The following is a 14781-nucleotide window of genomic DNA, read 5'->3' as shown; positions in this document are numbered from 1 at the left end:
GTCACCTATCGGGGAAACACCGTAACCACTCCTATGCACCCCAAGTGGAACGCCTCGCACATTTTGGGGGGAGGGGTGGGGACAAATACTTGTGTTTAGCAATTGTGTTAAACTGACCCATGGGCAGAGTTACTATGTCATCTTTTAGATTTTGTGGCTTATTGGCTTATGATGCCTTGCTGCTAGAACCTATCCAGGGGCCCGGGCACGCCCAGACCATTGCTACTCTCTCTGCCTATCAGCTCCCTTTCATAGTCTATTGTAACTATTTACTTGGCAGTGTTCACTGAGCCCAAGTGGCAAGGTGGCACTCCTCCAGCGTTGTGTGTAATAAACCCTCCTGCCTGAAACTACCTTACTCCTCCTGGAATGAGGTTTAACAGCTAATTCCATTTTGGGCTTTAATTCAGAATCCCGTTTTACTGCCGCATGTAGACGTGGGCAGTTACTTCGGGTTAGTCAATTTCTAAAATGGCAACTGGCCTCGAACATGCTAATGAAGCGCGGAACATTTAAATCCCGGGCTTCATTTGCAATTTTGGTCGCCCTCATTAGCCTCCCTAGATCGAATAGGGGGCTAGTGTAGACATACCCTTAGATTTTTTGGCTTATTGGCTTATGATGCTTTGCTGCTAGAACCTATCCAGAGGCTCGGGCACTCCCACACTATCCCTTCTCTCTCTGCCCATCAGCTCCCTTTTATAGTCTATTGTAATCATTTCCTTGGCAGTGTTCGCTGAGCCCAAGTGGCGAGGTGGCACTCCACCACCACCAGCATTGTGTGTAATAAACCCTCCTGCTTGAACCTACACCATGTCCACATTTTTAGTTTCCAACAGATGGGGGCTCGTGCGGGATCCAAGTTTGTGAGCTGATAGGGAGCTGGAGACTGACATCCAAAGAGAGGTGAATACGTTTACTTTACCACCTCATAAGGGCAGGGATGGAAGTCTCTGGTTCCCTTCAGACACATCTTGGTTCCATTGGTTTGGTTTTTTGCTGAGTGCTTCCAGAAATGATACAGGGGGAGGGCTGGCAGGGAGCCTGGCTTAGCACTTCTGTGCCACTGACTAGGACTCAAAACCACTCAAGGTAAAGTGCTGTCTGGCCCTCATGTACACTCCCTCCTGCACCAGATCTGAGCCCTCCCACACATCCAAGCTCCCTTTCAGAGCTCACCCCCTCCTTCTGCACTCCAACCCCCTGCCACAGTCTCAGCCCAAAGTACTCCCACACTCCAACCCTGGCAGGGCCTTGGAGAAAGGGTGGGGCAGGTGTGGGCCATCAGGGAAGGGGCAGGGCACATTTATGTGATCAGACAGTTGGCAACATTGACCTGAGATGCATCCACAGAGATGCAGGATCTAGGAGTTTGCAGAGCCCCTTATTCAGGGCTTCCTTAAACAGCCCCACACTTGGGCCTGCAGGGGTTTAATCTGCAGCTTACAGCAACCTCCTGCCCTGTAGCTGCCCACTGAACAGGACCTAGTTGGTCCCCTTCAAACATGACTGTGGAAATGTGAGTAAGGAAACTTTCAGTGCACGCTCACAGAATCCACAGGGGGCTGTTACAGTGTAGCACTTAGGTATGCCGCTATTTTCAGCCCTGTAACCTGAACCATTGGGCAGTGTAGACCTTGCTTGAGATCAGCTAGGCCATTAACTTCACTCTGTTATTAAGGCTGAAATCTGAGCTGCTAACTCTGAAGTGTTTGGCTATTTCTAGGGCCCGAGGTGATGACTATGAAGGTCACTAAGGTGCATACAGTGTAGGTACGTCTAAACTACATGGCTCCATTGATGGAGCCATGTAGACTTGTTTGTTCCGCTAAGGGAAATGAAGCTGTGATTTAAATAATCGTGGCTTCATTTAAATTTACATGGCTGCCGCGCTGAGCCGACAAACAGCTAATCAGCTGTTTGTCGGCTCAGCACGGCAGCCATGTAAATTTAAGAGAAGCCGTGATTATTTAAATCGCCACTTCATTTCCCTTTGCCGATCAGCCTAATCTACATGGCTCCATCGACAGAGCCATCGACGGAGCCATGTAGTTTAGACACACCCTGTATGTCGTGATTTTCCATCTTCTTACACTATGAAACCACAGACACTCATTTACAAGGGTTTTTAGCCAAGTACCTGATAACAGGGCCTTCTTCTCAGCCTCTGAAACACAGAAGACAAAAGTGTTAGACACAGATACACATTGTGGGTTTGTGACAGACATCCCTGAGCTGCTTCCCAGCCCAGTGGAGCATCCAGAAGGTTTGACAGGATCAGGGCTGCCAATCAATGACATGCACCAACACACACACAGACATGGAGTTTCTCACTCCTTAGCCCTTTTCTGTACACACGCTAATTTAACTAATTAGGTATCAGAACCCTCCTTGAGTTAGACTGGCACGAGGCTATGTGTTGAACAGGCCTTGGGCTGGTGCAGCAGGGTAGAAGAACCATGGGGGGTAGGAGGTTGGTTCTTCCACAATGCTCCCTGTGGCTAGTTACAACATAGCATTGATTATGGGGAGCCCCAGCCCACCCAATTCAGCTCAATGAATGGTGGTCACATAAGAACACCACAGAGAGTACAACAGATGAAAGAGCAAGATGGATCCTCAGGCTTTTCCTGGCAGGATTTGACATGAGAAAAGATAGTTACCTGTTTCCATAACTTGTGTTCTTTGAGATGTATTGCTCATGTCTATTCTGTGTAGATGCATGTGTTCAGCACATGCACCAGTTCTGGAAGATTTTCCCTCAGTCGTATCCAGAGAGGAACAGCACCAGCACCCCCTGCCTATGCCACATTATATAAAGTGCTGTCAGGCCCCCCCACCCCCATTCTCCAGTTCCTTTTTATTGGAAACTCCAACAGTGGGGAAGGAGGTTGGAATGTTGAATGGACACGAGCAGCACATCTTGAAGAGCATCAATTATAAAAACAGGACTTTTCTTCTCCAAGTGCTTGCTCATGTGCACTCAGCATAGGCAACTGAGCAGTATCTTCAGAAGCAGGTAGGAGTTTAAAGACATGCTGATAATAACACAGTTTTGCTGAACCCAGTGTCCTACTTGGACTTTTGCATGATGGTGTAGTGGGACGTGAACATATGCACCAAAACCCCATTGCAGCCAGAAAGGCTGCCAAAGAATCCTGTGTCTTGGTGGAGTGCACTGTCACCAGTGGAAGTGGTTGTGTCCCTGCCAACTCATAGAATATTTGGATGCAAGAGGCTAGAGATCCTCTGTGTGGATACTGAGAGACCTTTCCTCCTTTTGGCAGACACACTAAAAACTTAGAATGGCCTGCAAAATGGCTTTGTCTGATCTAAGTAAACAGCAAGTGCTATCCTGACATGTGGGGCAGGGAGGCGCCTTTCCTCATTGGTTTCATGTGGTTTGTAGGGTAAAAGACCAGGAGGAAGAGGTTTTGGTCCACTTGGAAAGCAGAAATCATCTTGGGGAAGAAGGCTGGGCAAGGCCAGAACTGCACCTTGTCCTTAAAGAAGTGTTGTGTTTTAGATGCTGCTCGTAATTATTAGAACTGGGAGAAGTGGCTGTTGGGAGTCTGGAAGCAGAGGAAACAGGAAAGAGGGAGGAGAAGATTAGCCAGGGCTGAGTGAGAGCTACAAAGAGGTTCAGCAGCTTTGTAAAGAGGTTTCACTTTTGGTAAATAAAGTCCTGTGGAAGTTTGTTAGTACCTTGCTTGCATGATACAACAAGAAGACAGTATAATTTGGCTCTGACATCAATGCAAGGAGTTCAGAGACCCTCCTGGTGCATGTTATTGTTATAAAAAGGCTACTTTCAATGACAGGTGTGAGCGGGAGCAGGAGATCCTGGGTTCAAAGGGTTGCCCCATCAGCCTGGAGAGGACCAGGCTAAGGTCCTACTCAGGGACTCAAATCTGTGAAAAGATCCTCTCAAGGCCTTTCAAACCCTCACTGTGATGTCATGAGAAAACACTGAAAGGTCTTGAACTGGCAGGTGGAAGGCCAAGATTGCTGTCAAATGTACCTTGATTGAAGCATGTGTCCAGCCCAGATGAGGTAGTCCAAGATAGTTTGCAAGGGGACATCAGAAGAGGTACCTCTTTTCTATGTGACTCACACTGAGAATCTAGTCCACTTTGCCAAGTGTGTCTGCCTGCTTGACAGCTTTCAGCTTTGTAGGAGGACTCGTCACACTCTCTCCGACTAGGATTGATCCTCCGGGTTCAGACATAAATCATCCATTTGTGAGGTAGAGAGACGGTAGGTCTGGGTGCAGACGACAGATGTGTTCCTGGAACTGCAAGTCCAGTTCAGTTAGCAGAACCCAGGGAAGCACCACTACAAGATTCATGAGGGTTTCTGAACCAACACTGGTAGGGCCACGCTGGTGCAATAAGAATGACTTGAGCCCTGTCCTTCTTGATCTTCTCAGGACTTTGCCGATAAGGGGAACTGAAGAAACACGTAGAGGAGCCCCTCCCTCCAGGGAAGGAGGAAAGTTTCTGAACAGGACCCCTTCTCTAGACCTTTCCTGGAGCAGAAAGTGAGGCATTTCCTGTTCAGTCTGGTCCAAGCAGGTCTACCTGCAGATGCACTGCTTCTGGGAAAGAACAAAGAGCCCACTCGTGCAGAGAACAAAACTTCCTGCTCAGTTGGTCAGTGACTGTGTTCCTGGTCCCTGCCTGCAAAGAGGTGTCATGGGGAACACAAAATCCCACAGCTGGATCACCCCTTGGCAAAACACTGATGAACAACCCCTCCCTGCCTGCTGATGTAGAGCATTTTGGCCGTGTTGTCCATGAGGACTCTGACCAGTCTGCCTGGCAGATGAAGGGGGAAGATCTTGCAAGCCTTGCGCATTGCTTTGAGCTGCTTGACATTTCTATGAAGGGCTGTTTCCTCTACTGACCACTTGTCTTGTGTCTTCAGGCTGCTGATATGCGTGCCCAGTCCAGGTCTGTAGTATTGTACACCAGGTTGGCCTAATGAAGTGTGGCTCAAAAATTACTTATGCCATGAGTGAGTCATCCTGAAACGAGTGAAGAACCTATGCTACCATGGTCACTACCCAAATCAGAGGTGTCTGAAGGGTGACTATACAGACACCAGCCACTGCTGTTGGGGGCATAGCCTCAGTCTGGCATAGTACGTCACATAGGTGCATGCTGCCATGTGGCCCAGGATATGCAGGCAGACCTTGGCAGTGGTCAACAGAGAGTTGAAGATTTCTGTGATGAGATGTACCTGTGAGAGGAACCATTCCATTCTTGCTACCTGTCATTGGTGTTTCCCTGCGTGTGTGTGCACAGAGCCTATCAGAACAGGCCAGCACCATCACAACACACACCTGTCCTGTTCTTAAACACTGAAACATTCACAGTGAATACATTAGACGTGTGGACTTAAAAAAATGCTGCTGCTGTATCTATTAGTGCAACTCAGGAGAGCGAAGATCACAGATTCACAGAGTTTCAGGCCTCATGGGACCATTAGATCATCTCCTCTGACCACATGGCTCCCTTCTCTTCATTGCCCAGAGCCCATAGATACACCAACCCCAGTCACAGAGCTCACACATCTCAACAGACAGAGCTAGAGACAGAGCAGGAGACCTACCAAAAGTTAATAGAATCTCCTCTTCAGAGTATTTCTTCTGAGATACCTTTTGCTTCCCTGTGAGACAGAATTGGACATTGCCATGAGACAGGGAAGGAAGGAGGCATTGAACAATTTGCTAATACAGGTGGGGCAGGGGACCCCAGTGTGTTTGTAAGTTTGGCTTAGTTCCTAAAACCAACCCAAGGTCAATATCTAAACAATAAGATGTTCCCAGGCCGCTGCCCAGGGCCCCAAAGGGCCAAGCTCTAAATATGCAAATGACACTGCCCCATTACCTGTGCATCCAAGATATGCACAAACTCCAGCAGCGATGAGAACCAGAGCGAGCAAGGCCCAGAATGCAGCCAGCCAGGGAGACACCCGGGGGAAGACGTCACCTGGAAAACAGAGAGCGCAGAGCGTGAGGAGCAGGGGCCCATTCTGGAGCTGGAGAATGGGGTTTGCCACTTGATCTGACAGCTGAGCCCTGATTCAAAGATCCCGAGAAGTTCATGGGAACGAAGGGCACATCCCCTCCTGGATCTAATCACAGCCGCAGATGGGAGCCATTGAAACCGGAGAAGCTGATGCATCGTCAGGTACAAGAATCAGGACTCTGCTCTGCCCAAATCTCTTCACTGCTAGCAGCCAAGAGCCAGTGACTCCATGCCCAGACTGCCCAGCCCTGCCTGCACCTGCTGGCTGTTAGGACGGTCACCTCACCAGAAGTCAGGGAATGGGACTATCTATATAAAAGTTCAGGCCAAGAGATTAGTCAGCTCCAGCCGCCAGAGGAAGCAGAGTCCTGCACTATGCTCCCAAGCTGGGAGGCTGCTAAGGACCTGACAGACACTGATGATTGGGACCACTGGGCCCTCAACCCAACAAGGAAACCGTACTGACCTCACCTGTGGGGCCAGCTCCTGATGACACTGAGGATCTGCTGTGGAGCCAGGTATACTCCAAGGGGGAGTGCAGAAGTGGCCCACAGCAGCCACTAAGAGTCAGGCTGATTTAATATATTATAGCGTCTCAGCGTGTTGTGGGCCGGATCAATGCTGACCCGAGTGGCAGTCAGCCCTGCCCCTTCCAGGGCCCTGGGTCAGGCCGTAGTAGAGTAGGGAGGGCCTCTATCCCTGCTGACACTCCAATCTGTGGGTGGCAGTCACCTCCTTGCACTACGAACTGTGTTTGGTTGTTTGCCCTGCCTTGCACTAGGACCAAGACTCACCTAGAGATTCCCAACTGTCTGCCCTGCCCTGCCCTGCCCTGCCCTGTCCTGCACTAGAATTGTAGCTTAGAAACTGGAATTCTAAGCTTCAGAAACTGCAATGTGCCTAAAGCAACATTTAGGGTGAGACTTTACATTTTGTAACCCATTTCTTTAGTGTATTAAGCTTAATTTGCATGTTTTGTTCTATTTGGTCACTAATCTGCTCTGTCCTGTTTGCTGTCCTCTGATAATCACTTCAAATCTCCTTTTTATAGTTAATAAACCTTCTTTTAACACGTGTAGCGGCCATTTCTTGTTTATTACGTTGCCCAGTCTCATACCACCCTAAGTCCTGCCCCCACTCTACCCATTCCCTAGGCTCCCACTCCCATCCCCTGCTCCGATATGTCCCCTCCCATGCCTTTTCCTTCTCCCGCTCATTATATTTTCCGTGGATGCTCCAGCCCCAGAGCACCCACAGTATCAGCACTTATACATTCAAAGGTTGTATTTTAGGGGCAGCATTGCTCCGGGAGCTCACATGCAAGTCCTTTCCAACATCTCCCATCCTGTAACTGGGACCTGCACTCTGTCTGTGGATGTGTGACCTGGCATTTTCCCATGTAGAAATTCATGTGTGACAAAATGGGAATTTTAGCAATATTTTATGAAGGTTATGGATGCCTCAGTTTCCCCTACATGCTGCTTTATTACCTTGTGAGCAGGGGAGTCTCTGAGCAGGCTAGAACATAGGTGTGGAGGATATCTGGCTGTCTGGGGCCCTAGGTCATTGAGAAGACATTGGCCAATCCAATCCCGGGGACTTAGAGACTCAGACAGTAATAACCAAGAATGATCACCTCTCATTAGAAAGCCAGCTAGTGTTTCCCCTACTGAGGAACAAAGGATAGATGAGTGTGAGGTGGAAGCTAAGTGCAGGCTGCAGGAAGTGGCTGGTGCCCATCTGATCCGGGATAGCGAGGTCAGAGGGACAGGCCGTTGGTCCCAGTGTGGGCCAGGATGGACAATATTGTAACTTTTTAATCTTCCCGTGTTGTGTCAGCCGACTAGTGAACCCTTTGGTTTTACCACACAGGCTGAGTGTCACCCCAAAGGGGTCTGTCTCTATGGGACTCATTCAATGGAGCTCCTGCTGTGAAACAGGAAGGCAGAAGGCCCAGAGGTCCAATTGAGGGAGATGGTGACACTGGGTAGCTTTCCTTAGAGGAAAATGGGATCCCTAAGCACTGGTCCTCCCAGTGACCTTTTGAAAGCTGGGGCTGTAGCACTAGTGGTGGATCCATGACAGCATGTTTGAGTGAATCCATTTTATGAAGCAATCCAAGTCTGTCTGTTCAACTTACGACCCCCCCGCATTCATGACCATTTTTTTCACACAAGATAGCTCTTAAAACCCCCCGATTTACGTCCACAGCTTGCATTTACAATAAGGATATAAGGAAATAAGGCTTCGACTTACAATGGCTTCACTTATGACAGTTCCCCAGGAACAAATTAGGTCAGAAATGCAGGGTTTGCCTGTACTGACTCACCCCATCATTATTTACTGATACAAATTTTGGATCATCTGCAAATTTTACCAGCAATGATTTTATTATATTTCCTTCCTACTCATTGATAAGACTATTGAATAACATTGGCTCGGGTCAGATCTCAGTGAGACCCTACGAGAAACTTCCCACTAGAAGCTGAGTCCTTACAATTACTCTGAGAACTCTAATTTAGCTAGTTTTTAATCCACGTGGCACGAGTGACTTTGATTGTCTACAGTGCTAATTTTTCATTAGCCAGTGGCAAGAGGGAGGGGGCAGAAATGACCCTCATGCAAGGGTGCCAGACCAAGGAGATTCAAGGTTATTTCCCAACACTCAGCATAGATCCTCACTGGCAATTTGCTGAGATCCCCACAAATCACACATGAGGAATATTTCCTGCCTCAGTACCAGAAACAGGCTCTAGTGCAGTGAAATTCCCTAGTGACTCTGCCACCCTCCATTCCCACAGTGACCCCTCCTGTTCCAGGGTACTCACCGGACAGATGAATGGTCGACTGTCGCTCCGTCTCCAGCAGGCCATTCCGGACGATGCAGCTGATCTCTCCAGTGTCATTTCCTTCTGTGACAGTGACGTGACTTTCAACACTGTATAGATTGTCCCCGCCCTCAGTCATGTAGGTCACAGGATCCATTGTCAGGTTCTGCCGATTCTTCCCAACCCACTGGAGTTCGGGTTTGGGGAACCAGCCTGTGGATCTACAGGCCAGTCCAATCCCCTGGCCCTGGGGGCCCAGCACTTCAATGAACACTGGAGCCACCGCTGCAGGGAGAGACACAGAATGTGTGTGCAGGGGAATTGGGTCTTAGGTAGCAGCATGAGATTTCCCAGCTACCCCTGGGTATGGGGGGCTGTGATTGGAAAGCCCTATTTCCTTGTGTGCAGCCTCCCTAGGATCCCTCATCCTGACGGCTGGGGAAATTAAATAAAACCAGCTTGTGTCTCCACGGAGCACTGTGCCCTGCAGGCTCACAGAGGGACATGCGAGGTGAGACTGCTACCCAGAGTCCACTGAAGCTGCAGCTGAAATGCAGCCACTTCTGGGGTGGAGCCCAGCAGCTGTCAGGATCACAGCAGTGCAAAGAAGGAGGTGAGGGATGGTGACCCTGCCTACATTACCACTGTGACTCCTCCTCTGCTACCCTCCTAAACATTGTCCATTCTAGTTTTCTTGTCTCACATTGGTAATGGTGCCTTTGGCCATGTTACCCTATTCCCACCATGTTTAGATGTCTCTCCTCTTGTGCAGCATGCAACCACCCTGCTCTCATTTAAATCACTCCCCAAAATACACATACCCTGCGGGGCCTTTGGACTAGGAGCCACTGAACATCGGAGATGACTCTATTGTCTGGGGCCGGGTTATTCAGTGACCCCAATGGGCAGAGAGCACCCCTTCCCCTGTCCTTGTGCAGCACTGAACACACAGTCAGCACCCAGGGAATAACAATCTTCCAGCCCTTGGACGCTGCAGGGGGAGTTCCAGGGAGATGGTGACACTGGGTCAACTGAGCTGGGAATTGGGAAAAGATGGGATAAGCTCCCACTCCCACCCCCTCACACACGCAGCAATGAGCATGAGGGCTGAGAGCAGTAGCTTTCTGGCTCATTGAAAAGAGGTTGTTAAATGCAGCAGTGACCCTCTAAGCACCACAGCAGGGTCAGTGCTGAGTGTGAGGGGAGAGCGCCCCCTACTGAGTCATGCAAAATATGGGCTCAGTGTTGGTGCACTGCCAGTGAGACAGGGGCTGTGGCTGGCCAGACACAGCACCCCTAGTGCTGCGTCTCTCTCACCTGCAATCCGCAGGTCAGTGGTGGCTTCCTGGCTCCAATCGGGGTCGCTCACATAGCAGTGGTATGTCCCAGCATCTGCCTCTTGGAGCCGTTTCAGTTTCAGGGAGACATTCCCGCTGCTGAACTCTTCTGGGAATAGCTCTGTCCGGTTCTGGTAACCTTCTCCCGGCTGGTCCTTGGGACCCTCGTCCGAGTACTCACGCACTGGGATAAATTCGGTGCCAATTTTCCTCCACAACACGCCCATGTTGGCCAGTTGGGTGGGGGGCGAGAGCTGGAAGGGTAACACCACATCCTGACCCATTATCCCCACCACAGGGTGCAGGGAGCCTTGTAGGATGAATTTCTCTGGAACAGACAAAGTCAGGCACAGAGTCAGTGTGAGCAAAGGGGAGAGGATGTGACCAGAACATGAGCAAAGCCTCAAACAACCAAGAGAAGTAAGGTGGGTCTGATTTTAAAATCTGGTGATTTTTTTAGCCCATCTCCTGAAGTTTGAAGGCTGGCTCATGTTGTTGGAAGGGTCGGGGTTGGTGATGCTGCAGTTCCATTCATCCCAAGGGGAACTGGGTGCCCCCATTCCTCAGGGAGGACCTTGCAGGCCATGAGACTGTAGCTCTCCAGTGGGGCAGATCTAGCAGTGGGGATCAGTGTCTGGAGTTGTCGCTCAGGGGAGCCAGAAGCGGGATGATTTCCTATAAGATACAATAATTCTGCCACCCACTGCTAGGACACACCCCAGTCACCCTAACACCATTCCTTCCCACAACCTTCTGGGGCCAGGCCCTTTTACTCTGTGTAACTGAGGAGATCTGGGGGGATGTCATTGGTCCTCAGCTCTTCCTACTTCAGCCCAGCAGGGGGCAGCGCACATGGGGACAGGAAGGAAAATAATGAGGATTCAAATGGGGATTCAAACGTTACCAGAGAGAGCACACGGCACCAGGAGGAGGATCCCCAGGCTGCACACACAGAGATGCCATCGCGTTGCCATGGAAACATCCCAGGGAGGGACCTGTTGTAGAGAACAGGGATAGTTAACACCCCCCAGCCTGCGTGAGGGGCCGGCAGTGCAGGGAACATGCCCCACCCATCGTCTGACCCCACCCCCTCTGCTCCCAAGCAGAGCATCTCCCCAGGGACAGGAGAGGATTCACCTCCGTCCCCCCCTACCCCGCCACAGGCTGATCTGTTCCCTGCCCAGGACTGGCATCAGGAATTTACACCCCAGGCATTTGCCCCCTCTTTCCTCCCTTGTCATTTCCCTGGCCACCCACTGGTGCAGGTGCCCCCAAATTCAGCAGATCTTTGGGGGTGTGACCCTTATGTATCTTCTGTAGTATTTTTTGCCTGAAGGCTCATTTTGTATTAGAAACATGTTGCCCTTCAGTATTTTCTGTCTATCCTAAGTTCATGTTTGCACTTCCAACCATCTCTTACATTTGGGCAACTTATTTCTCCAGGCTACCCTTTTGTTACCATTTCTTTTACAATCCTGATCTATTCATCTTTCTCCACCCCTCTTTTGTTGGATCCGCAAATTGACTTTGCAATCAGATCCACTGAGGCTTTCATGTCTGTCTCTAAGGTCTTCTCTGGTTTTGTAATGGGAGTCGTTGTTCTGGAAAGCGCATGTGCTCCGAATATGAATTTACCAGACATGTAGGTCACAATCTACTTCTGCAGCTTTCTTCTTCGAATGATGAATACAGTCATTTAGAGATTTGCCAATTAATGCCATCAGGACCTTGTGGTCTATTTCAAAATATTTTTAAAGGCTTCTTTCAATCAAGGTCTATTGGATTTCTGTTTGTCAGTGATCTAGAGGCATATATCACTAGTTGCCAACAACCCTTCTTTTTCTGGCAATTCACTGCTCCTATCCCAGGTCTTGTATGCACTGGCTTTTGGCAACAAAACAGTGAGAGCATTTACACTACAATTTGACTTTTGTCAGGAAAAACACTCAGTTTTGGCAACAAAAAACTTCCACCACTGTGAGAGATTTTTGTCTTTTCATCTCCCTTTATTGTAAACAAAAAAACAGTGGGGACTCTGCTGTTTGTTTCTGTCCAGAGGACTATATTCTGCCAGTATCCCACAATGCTTTCCCTGATGGCTGTGCTCTCTGTTTTGTGATTTCTGTTGCCCTGCAGGCATGTGCCCCCTCCCCTGTCAAAGCTCCAGGAAGTATCCAACAGCTGAGTGAGCTACTCAATTTGGGGAACAAACAACCTCCCTAATCATTAGAATGCTCCTGTTCTGATGCTGCAGGAGGAGGGCTGGAGAGACAGATGTGCTGCTTTGAAATTCTTTAGCCATGAGGGGATCCCAAGAAGTGCAGGGATCAGCTCTGCCTTCCCACAACACTGCACTGTGGGATTCTCACACACATGGCTTTGCTCTGTTAGTAGGTCACTAGCAACGTGGCCATGAAATGTCAACAATGGGAGGCAGAAAACCTGGTTTGACCAGTTTTTATTTTTTGCGTGTTGACAGCACTTTTATCACCAAACCTTTCCAGTATATAGACAGCCTCAGATATCAACCTTAATAGTCCTGGCTGATGCACTGAATTTCAACACTAGCTCTTGTATGACTTGGCGTTTCAAACTTTCCCATGATTCTCCTATTCTGCACCTAACAACATTCTTTTTTATTTTCAAGGAGTTGCTTTAAAGTCACTGATTCCTTAGCTAGATTAGCTCTGAATTTTCAAAGATAATGAACCATTCCCAGGACCCACTGGACAACTTTCTTTGACTAGGGACATGGCATCATTTCAATGGCTGAAACTTTCTTCTTATCAGGTTTTACATCTTCCTTCAGAATAATGTCTCTAACAACGGCACTCCTATAACACATCTCCCTATTTAGTTTCATATGCGCAGCTCTGGTAACAAAGAAGACTTCACGTATCTACAATCACGCTTCTTTTTAGTTGTGTCCCAGATGGTAAAGTCCCTTTTTAACACCAAACAGGTGGGACTGAACCTGGGTCCTCTGGAGCACGAGCCTCTACCCCTAGAGCTAAAAATCAGCTATTTCTCAGCTAATATTGTAGAGGAAACTCCTTCTTTCTCTCTCTAAGTGATCCAAGTGCCACTACATGAGACAATGCAACATACCTAGCAGGTGGGTGGGTTACATCTTCACTGGTATATTCATTTTGTTGATCCCATGGTTTGCTTTGGTGAGGGTTTTTTGGGGGGAGGATTTTGACTCACATAATCTTGTTTTGATAGAATAGCCTGAGCTCCTCACTGGAATACAGGGAGTCCTCACATTCACAATACCTGACTTACATCAGATGCCACTTAAAATGCTTTTCAATGGACTGCCCGTTTTGCCCATATGATGCTTGTATTGCCCTTATGACACATGCCAGCGGGGAGAACAGCGCACATCGCATGCTGAGCCTCAATCAGTAACTAATTTATGGCTCAAGCTTTCTGATTGGCTGAGTTCACGGATGGGAGACAATCAAAAGGAAATGGCAAGGCAACCCATCAACAAGCTATCCTGGCAATGAAAGCCAATCACACAAGCGACTGGAAGAGACCTCCTTCCAGCTCCTTTCTGGAATGTAAAAGCATATGTGATTTTATATGTCTATTTCAGGGGTCAGCAACCTTTTCAAACCAAAGAGCCACACTGCATCAAAATTCAAAACAAGTGGTCAACAAAGAGCCAGTATAAGAATGCCCATTTGCATGACTGAAAATATGCAACTTAATATTACCAATAATAATGTACTCAAGTGTACTCAAGGATTTTATTTAATGGGACTTCTGCTGCTGCATCTTTTTGCACATTACTTTGTAGTTTACATCATAGCTTGTCAAATTTAGCTTCATACGTGCATTCAGGGTGTCTTCTGTCAATCTTGAGCACAAATTACCTTTGCTGTGATTCAAATGAGAGAAAGGCTGCTCATACATACAGAAGGAGCCAAACATTGAAAGTAAGGCCAAGCTGACATTCTGCACAGGGTTGTACGTGACAGGAAATTCTTTCCAAGTTTGCAGAATCAGATTATCATCGTGCTCCAATTTCTTCATGTCAGCCCATTTGTGCAATTTCGAGTTCTACACGTTGTTGAGCAAAGCATTCTACATCAGAATTCAGCTTGATGAATTTTTCCATCCAGATATCCAACTCCTTGAAATCTCCTATTTCCATTTCCAAATCATTGACTTTGATACCTAGAATGCCTGTCAAATCCAGTTCTTCAACAGATGCTTTATGTGGTCAAATCATAAATTTAAACAGAGCACTGTGTTTGCAAAAGTCAACGAAAGGAGATTGGAATGCCATCAGGAGCTATGAAACAAACCCGGCAAGCTGCTGCAAATCAAGGCTGTTATTTGGATCCTCTCCCTGAGAGGAATCAAGAAACATTAATAATCTTTCAGAATGTGCCAGTCTGCCCATCTCAATATCTTTGATGAAGAAAGTCAGTTTTGATTCACATCCAAACACTGCCTGCTGCAGAGTCAGGACTGCATTTCCTTGCCCTTGCACCGTAACGTTCAACTCATTCAAATGACCAGTAATGTCGACAAGATAGTAAAACTTGAGCAACCAGTCACAATCTGAAAGTT

General features: G+C 48.2%; 1 pseudogene across 1 annotated transcript in view; it reads right to left on the bottom strand.

Moving 5' to 3' along the window:
* The window catches only part of LOC149523349 (butyrophilin subfamily 2 member A1-like), a 55627-nt pseudogene that overhangs the window by 33952 nt on the left and 6894 nt on the right, over window positions 1–14781 (bottom strand). Inside the window, exons 3-8 of the transcript XR_016347162.1 lie at window positions 11102–11192; window positions 10178–10525; window positions 8861–9145; window positions 5892–5993; window positions 5614–5670; window positions 2141–2167 (exon numbers count right to left, since the gene is read on the bottom strand). The product of XR_016347162.1 is annotated as a butyrophilin subfamily 2 member A1-like (transcript). The remainder of the gene's footprint in view (window positions 1–2140; window positions 2168–5613; window positions 5671–5891; window positions 5994–8860; window positions 9146–10177; window positions 10526–11101; window positions 11193–14781) is intronic.

This window comes from Pelodiscus sinensis, chromosome 18 (genome assembly GCF_052426305.1).
Source record: "Pelodiscus sinensis isolate ZL-2025 chromosome 18, ASM5242630v1, whole genome shotgun sequence".
NCBI classification, from domain to species: Eukaryota; Metazoa; Chordata; order Testudines; family Trionychidae; genus Pelodiscus; species Pelodiscus sinensis.
The sequence above is the reverse complement of the archived record's forward strand: the minus strand, read 5'-3'. Positions and strand labels throughout refer to the sequence as shown.